Raw genomic sequence first — 6,838 nt, 5'->3', positions numbered from 1 at the left:
CTTAGTGAAAACCCTGACTCCACTACTATCCTCGACCTCAACTGTAGAAGAGATGTAGCTCATAACCGACCTTGATGTGGCATAAATTAAATTTTGGTCCAGAATTCCCTTTTTCCTTTAAATTTTGGTGAGAAAACTAATGATAAGACACTTTTGAAATCAATAATTGGACCGGAAAAGTCCTAAAAGCAATATAAGATCTAATAAAAGATACTCCATCAGTCATTTTTCTTTCTGTGTAATCCTAAAGTGCTGTCACTATAAGAATCTTTATAAAAATTCAAATTTTTTAGGAGTTCTATACAACTTACTTTTACTATCATCCTCTTTTTAATTATTTTATAATACATTAATCAAAGTATAATACTTAACATATTCTATAGTCAACATCAAACTCTGATTTTCTAAACTTATTTTAATATTCATGCCTGTCAAAAGTACAGAATGAATAACCCAAAGAATGGACAATAAATTGGGTATAAACCATGAAAGACCAAGGTTCAAATTCAACAGAGGAAAAAAACGCTAGGTGAATTCTTCCCACTCGCTTGAGCCTTGATGGATAGAGTTATCCGGTACATATGCTGATGAAATGTAGCAAATACCTAACGAATAGTTGAAGTACGCGTGAGATCATCCTGACACAACTGTTACAAAAAAAGAAAAAAATAAGAGTAAGAGAAAGATATCTAACGCAGAAGAAGGTCAAAGGCTTCATAGTACCTGCATTCATTAATTATCCAATGAAGGACTGAAAATACTTATGATAAGAAGGCCATTAGAGAACAAAAGAGCCATAAAAAGGCTTACAAGCAGAGGAGAAGTTTTATTGTATGTCTCGCACAACTTACATTAGTTGTGTGAGGCTCCTTTTTGTCTCACAAATTTGTGGACCCCAATCTTACACTTTTGGGCCCACAAAAATCTGGGTCTACAAAACTGTGAGACAAAAAAGATGCCTTATACAATTAGTGTCAGTTGTATGAGACACAAAATAAAATTTTCCCAAGAAGAGTGAAGAAGACAAGGACAACTCACGTAAATTAATCCCTAACTTTGACTTGTATCCTCTTATATGTCTGCAACATCTCCATCAACCGCACCATATAGATATTGATGTTTTACCAGATAATAAACCAATAAATGCTTTTAACTTTGTTCAGTCTAAGTAGTGGTCGCCAACAATCAAGGACATTACAATTGACTTAAGAAATTACCTTGGACTTTGAGACAATGAGAATATGTTGTCACATTAACCATGAATAAATCACTAGCTATCGCTTTTGTCAACAATTGACACTCTCAACCTTTCTACCTTCTCATGTAGCAGAAATCTCTTCTACCTACTTGTTGGGTGTGCGAACAAAATCCCACATTGATAGCTTAAAAGTTTCCCCGGACCCTGCTACTAAGAAGGATGTTCACTTCTTAAAATATCCTTATATACGTAGGCCGGAACAAGGGAAGGGGTCAGATTTAGCCCGACGGCAGCAAGAGTAACAATACTGTTTATAATGCTACAGTAGCAGGTATAGTAAGCAAAGCCCAATACTGTAGAAGAAATTAAATGAGGTACTCCAGATACAAAGTATCGAAAGGTGTCTATAACTTCTCCCCCGGGGCCTACCTCCCCCCCCCCCTCCCCCCCCAACTTAGAGTAACTAGCTGGGGTGTAGGGATCTCATAATGGTGTGAGGTCTTTTGGAAAAAACCGTGCGGATTTGACCCAAAGCGGATAATATCACATCATGTAAAAAATATTTTTGGGCCGGTTTAGCCCAACACTACAATCAACAGCTAACTTCATGTTTTTGGCTTTATTTAACTTGCAAAACAACAGGATGCAGGTAGTGAAAACTACAAAATGTCAAGAAGTGATAGTTTATTTCTAAGTTTACCAAATCAAGAATGGAATTGGGATTGGGATTGGTTTTAGTCTCGTACACATTAAATGCTTACCGTGCAATGGAGTTAATTTTTCTTGTCTCCTGAAATAAATGCACCAATAAAATTTCAATGCTTGCAATAAAACACGTAAGGGTCAGAGCTTCTTACCCCTTCACCATCTTCATTGGATACAAAATGTTATATGTCAGGAACAAATAACATGGGTCATGCCATCGCATGAATAGACAATGTCAAGATCAAACTTAACTTCATGTTGATGAATCTTATGGTATATTTTCTCATTTGCATCATAAATCCATGTTCCTTTTATCTGAATGCAGCAGCAGCTATCCAGGCCATTGAGTATTAAAGACATGTAAGGACTACTATGAACAGTAAGCTTTACATGTACGCGTAATATTTATGTGCAGCAGCCTTAGCTTGCTCATCCGTGAAATGACCGAACGTCTGAAACAAATAAAAAATCAGACCATATGACTTAATCAGACAATTTTGACAATTACTCGGGAAATAATATCAAGATCGCTGGGAAGGTCTCTCACAAGAAATGGTAAAATAATATATAAACTGTTACTACTATACTTGACCTGATGGCCACTGTATCACATTATAAGAAGTGGAAGAAGAAAAACAATGATTTTTAATCTTTCTTTACTCACTTATTCGGTTGGAAACTGATCGCTTGTCAGAAATTTGTAATGAACTCTGAGATGTGTCTATTTCTTTTATCATCTTCATCATTGTTATCAGTTTTAATCGTGTTTTTGATTTTACATCGCCGCCATTCTTTGATTCTTGCTGCAGCACTTTGGAACTCTCAGGTTTGCTCGAGATTAGTGGTGGCGGAGACTTGACAGGGGTCCCTGTGCGAATTTGGTTGTGCTTCCTCTGCTTTTTTTCTCTCTCAGGTGACAACAGACCGTGTTAACATGACATCATTATAATACCAGCAAAAGCAGAATGCTCAAACCATCTCATTTTCCCTTTATCAAGAAAGACATATGTTTAATGTGATCTGATTATAATTTCTTACCAGCACTACATTTTCATATTTAAGTTTTTTTTTTTTTATTTTTTTAATTTTATATTTTCTTGTTGTAGATGTTTGACAATGTTCAAGTGCCAATTCTTGGTGGAAAGCAGGATAGATGACTCCCGTTGGCATATTTGTGAATATGTGGAGGCCAATGTGAATGATAACAAGGTCACTGCATTGAAAAGTTCAGTGGGATGTCAGTTCACATAAAGTGAGGGAAAAGAAATATCAGTAGCGAAGAGTGAGATCGAGTGTTAGCTGAGTGTAACTGCGACCTAAGCTACTCATTTTCTAATACTTAAATGCCATGTATTGATGGACTTGAATATCTGCCATTTTACACTTTACTAGCTCATATTATTTGCCAGGGATGAGTTAGAGTACCAGCTGAGCATAACCATCACATTCTTATCCTAAATGACCTACACTACTCTTTTCATCTTAAATATCTGCCATTTACAACGTACCAGCTGAACTTATCCAACTGGCAGCTATCCGACAGTTTGCAAGATCCAGGGCTACCTTAATTATAGGCAGACATAGTTCTGGAATATGCAAGGCAGCAAGACTCTGAAGTAAGAATTCTGAGCAGCATTAAAGATGTGCATCCAAGTAGCAGTATTTTTCAGGAGATTGCAGCTATTTCCTATTGTTTTCGCCAGAAAGTCAAGAACATTGGGAAAATACCTCCATCCCAATTAAGGGGGCAGTTGCACTGAGATAGTTTGCAACCAAAACAAGAAACGAAATTGGTGACTAGATTGAGAAATATATGCAATCAGAATCTAGAAGCAATGTTTAGGAATATATGGGAAAATACAACTCAAAAGGTGCTCAATGGGCATTTGAAAGGAGAAGTGGTTTTGGGGCTAGTATAGAAATTCAATTTTTAGAATATAGAGGTTCCAGTGGCCAACAGAAAGCAGATCTAAGCACGTAAGGGGATGATGAATTTACCATGTAGTTGGAACTTGGAACTACAGCAGTAAGAAGCTGATGTAAATAATTTATAATGATGATTCCCCCACCATTGTCCAACGAGCTCTTCATTGTTCGCCTTTAGCCACATGTTTTCAAATGTTGACGTAAACGATTCCTGAGCTTTTCTGATCCTGCCGAAGCCAAGAGAATAAGAACATGATCTGATGGAAATATGACAGGGGATTTGGATGATATCTGGCGCTACCTCTCCATGTGGTTGAAATGTGAAATCTGTCAAGTCTGAATTTGGACGTTGACTCCTTTCATCATGGTCCATGTGAAACGAGCACCTGTCATCAACTAGCTAAAGGCTATCAAAAAACTCTGAACACTTCATTGCTCTAGAGAGTCAAATTCCATCCCTTCTTCAAAATAACTCATCGTATTAAAATCTCCTCTTGACATCTAAGAACTCTTCAGTCCCAAAACAAACATGAAAGTTCATCCCAGAACTCCCTTTGGAACCCCTCACCCGTTGACCTGTACACATAACTCTAAGTTATATTTGTTATCCGCTACTGTGTTAAAACACAAAATCAGAAAACTGTTAGAAGAATAAAAGAAACTGGAAAACAGTAAAGAATAAGAAATATTCCGAGTCCACAATTTGCTTGTGTGTCCTTAAGGAATTTTAACCCCCTCACAAGTTGCCAAGGTAATGGATTAAATCCTCCCAGGATGAAACGGAATAAACCTTCCTGCAACAGTGGCAATACAAACTGCAGGGTACCAACGAACTTAAATAATGGAGCAAAATCACACTTACGAATTTGAGAGAGAGAGACTGCGAATTAGAATGCAGTATTTTCAGAAAGAAGGAAGTTCTGTAATATTTTTTAGTGTGTTAAAAACGAAGCCATGCCTCAGAATTTATAGGCAATTATTGGAAGAGGTGTGATGTTTGTTCTGGAAAAGGTGTCTGTTCAGAAGTTCACGCGTCCTGCCGCGGTCCTACCGCGGTTACGCCAGGACCGCGGCCAAACTAGCCTTCTGAATCTGCAGCAGTGTTCTGGCGCGGTCCCACCGCGGTTATGCCAGGACCGCGGCCAGACTATCCTTCTGAATCTTCAGCAGTGATCTGGCATTTAATTAATTATTAAATAATTAATTAAATAAATTTTGTCCAAAAATAATCTTATCGATCGATCATTTGACAAATCCAAATCCAAATCCAAATCCAAAGCCAAAGCCGAAGCCGAAGCCGAAGCCGAAGCCGAGCCGAGCAATGACGGCGCGAGGGTTCATTCTCTTCAACTCCTTTTAAGAGCTTTAAGAAGTGATTCTATATATAAGCACACAAATATAGTTGTCCATCACCAATGAGGGACAAAGTGCAAGTCAAAAGCTCACTTTATTCAAATTTTCATTTCCCTCCATTTTATTTCCCACCATTTCCAATTCACACTCTTAGACTTTAAAGCCCAATGCATAAAGTCTTTGAAGCCCAATGCCTTTAAAGTCCAACAATCCCCCACATGAATGGGAATGGCTGTAACAAGAATGATCATAGATGAAAGCTGTGTGATTTGCAAGTAAGGATTAATCGCATCTGGATAAGTAGGTTTCCCTTTGAACTTTCCGTAGTGAACATATGTCGGATATACTCGATCAATCGGTAGATTTGATATCTTTGAACCGTCGAACTTTAGTGTATACCTAGACAACCATATGTCACACAACCAACCCTTAACCGTCTTTTGGTTCTCATTGTTGTGTTCGTTTCAGCCATGAACACCTCCTGGTTTCATAAGTGCGTAGAGAATTGGCCTTACAGAATTCTCATTGAAGCGGCTTCCACTTCACACTTACATAGGTGATTCCTAAACGTGTAATCCTTTAGATTGACATTATTTGATAACTACCACATCAAACTTAGGTAATCATTAAAGAACGTGTAAAGTTCTATCCTTGTTACTGAACATTGTCTTCATCACGAGAAGGAACCAAAGATTTTACTTTGACAATGTTGAACCGGTCAATCACAACTTTGTTTGAGCTCCTTGAACCTAGATCTCGGAACATCCAAAATTCTAGGTAGAGTTACCGCCATGTTGACTTGTCCTCGGCCATAGTCCCATTCCCTTAGATGATTTCTGAACTCCCTTTCTAGTTAAGCCTTTTGTTAGCGGACCCGCCACATTATCCTTTGATCTTACATAATCAATAGTGATAATTCCACTAGAAAGTAGTTGTCTAACGGTGTTATGTCTTCTTCGTATATGACGAGACTTTCCGTTATCATAACGCTCCCTGCCCGTCCTATTGCAGCCTCACTATCGCAATGTATGCAAATAGGAGCCAAAGGTTTTGGCCAGAACGGAATGTCTTCTAAGAAATTTCGAAGCCATTCAGCTTCTTCACCGGCTTTATCCAAAGCTATAAACTCTGATTCCATTGTAGAGCGAGCGATGCACGTTTGTTTGGAAGACTTCCAAGATACTGCTCCTCCACCAACAGTAAAAACATATCCACTTGTGGACTTTATTTCTGTTGAGCCGGTTATCCAATTTGCATCATTATATCCTTCGATAACCGCAGGATATTTATTATAGTGCAAAGCGTAGTCTTGGGTATATTCCAAATATCCCAGAACTCGTTTCATTGCCACCCAGTGATGTTTGTTTGGATTACTTGTGAATCGACTAAGTTTACTTATTGCACAAGCTATATCAGGTCGTGTACAGTTCATGATGTACATTAAGCTTCCCAACACACGAGCATACTCCAATTGAGACGTACTTTCACCTTTATTCTTTATAAGATGATGGTTTAAGTCAATTGGAGTTCTTGCACTTCTAAATTCCAAGTGTTTGAATTTTTCAAGTACCATTTTCACGTAATGTGATTGAGACAAAGCTAGACCCTGAGGAGTCCTCTCGATTTTAATTCCTAGAATTACATCGGCAACTCCTA

At 38.1% G+C, this 6,838-nt stretch overlaps 1 long non-coding RNA gene across 1 annotated transcript; it reads right to left on the bottom strand.

The window, feature by feature from the left end:
• On the bottom strand, positions 437-4,496 carry LOC109240920. The gene is made up of 3 exons (XR_002070167.1): positions 3,902-4,496; positions 2,056-2,355; positions 437-647 (listed from the first exon to the last, which is right to left on the bottom strand). It is a non-coding gene; the product is annotated as an uncharacterized LOC109240920 (long non-coding RNA).

This window comes from Nicotiana attenuata, chromosome 1, assembly GCF_001879085.1.
Source record: "Nicotiana attenuata strain UT chromosome 1, NIATTr2, whole genome shotgun sequence".
NCBI classification, from domain to species: Eukaryota; Viridiplantae; Streptophyta; class Magnoliopsida; order Solanales; family Solanaceae; genus Nicotiana; species Nicotiana attenuata.
This window is presented reverse-complemented; position numbering and strand designations above follow the sequence as displayed.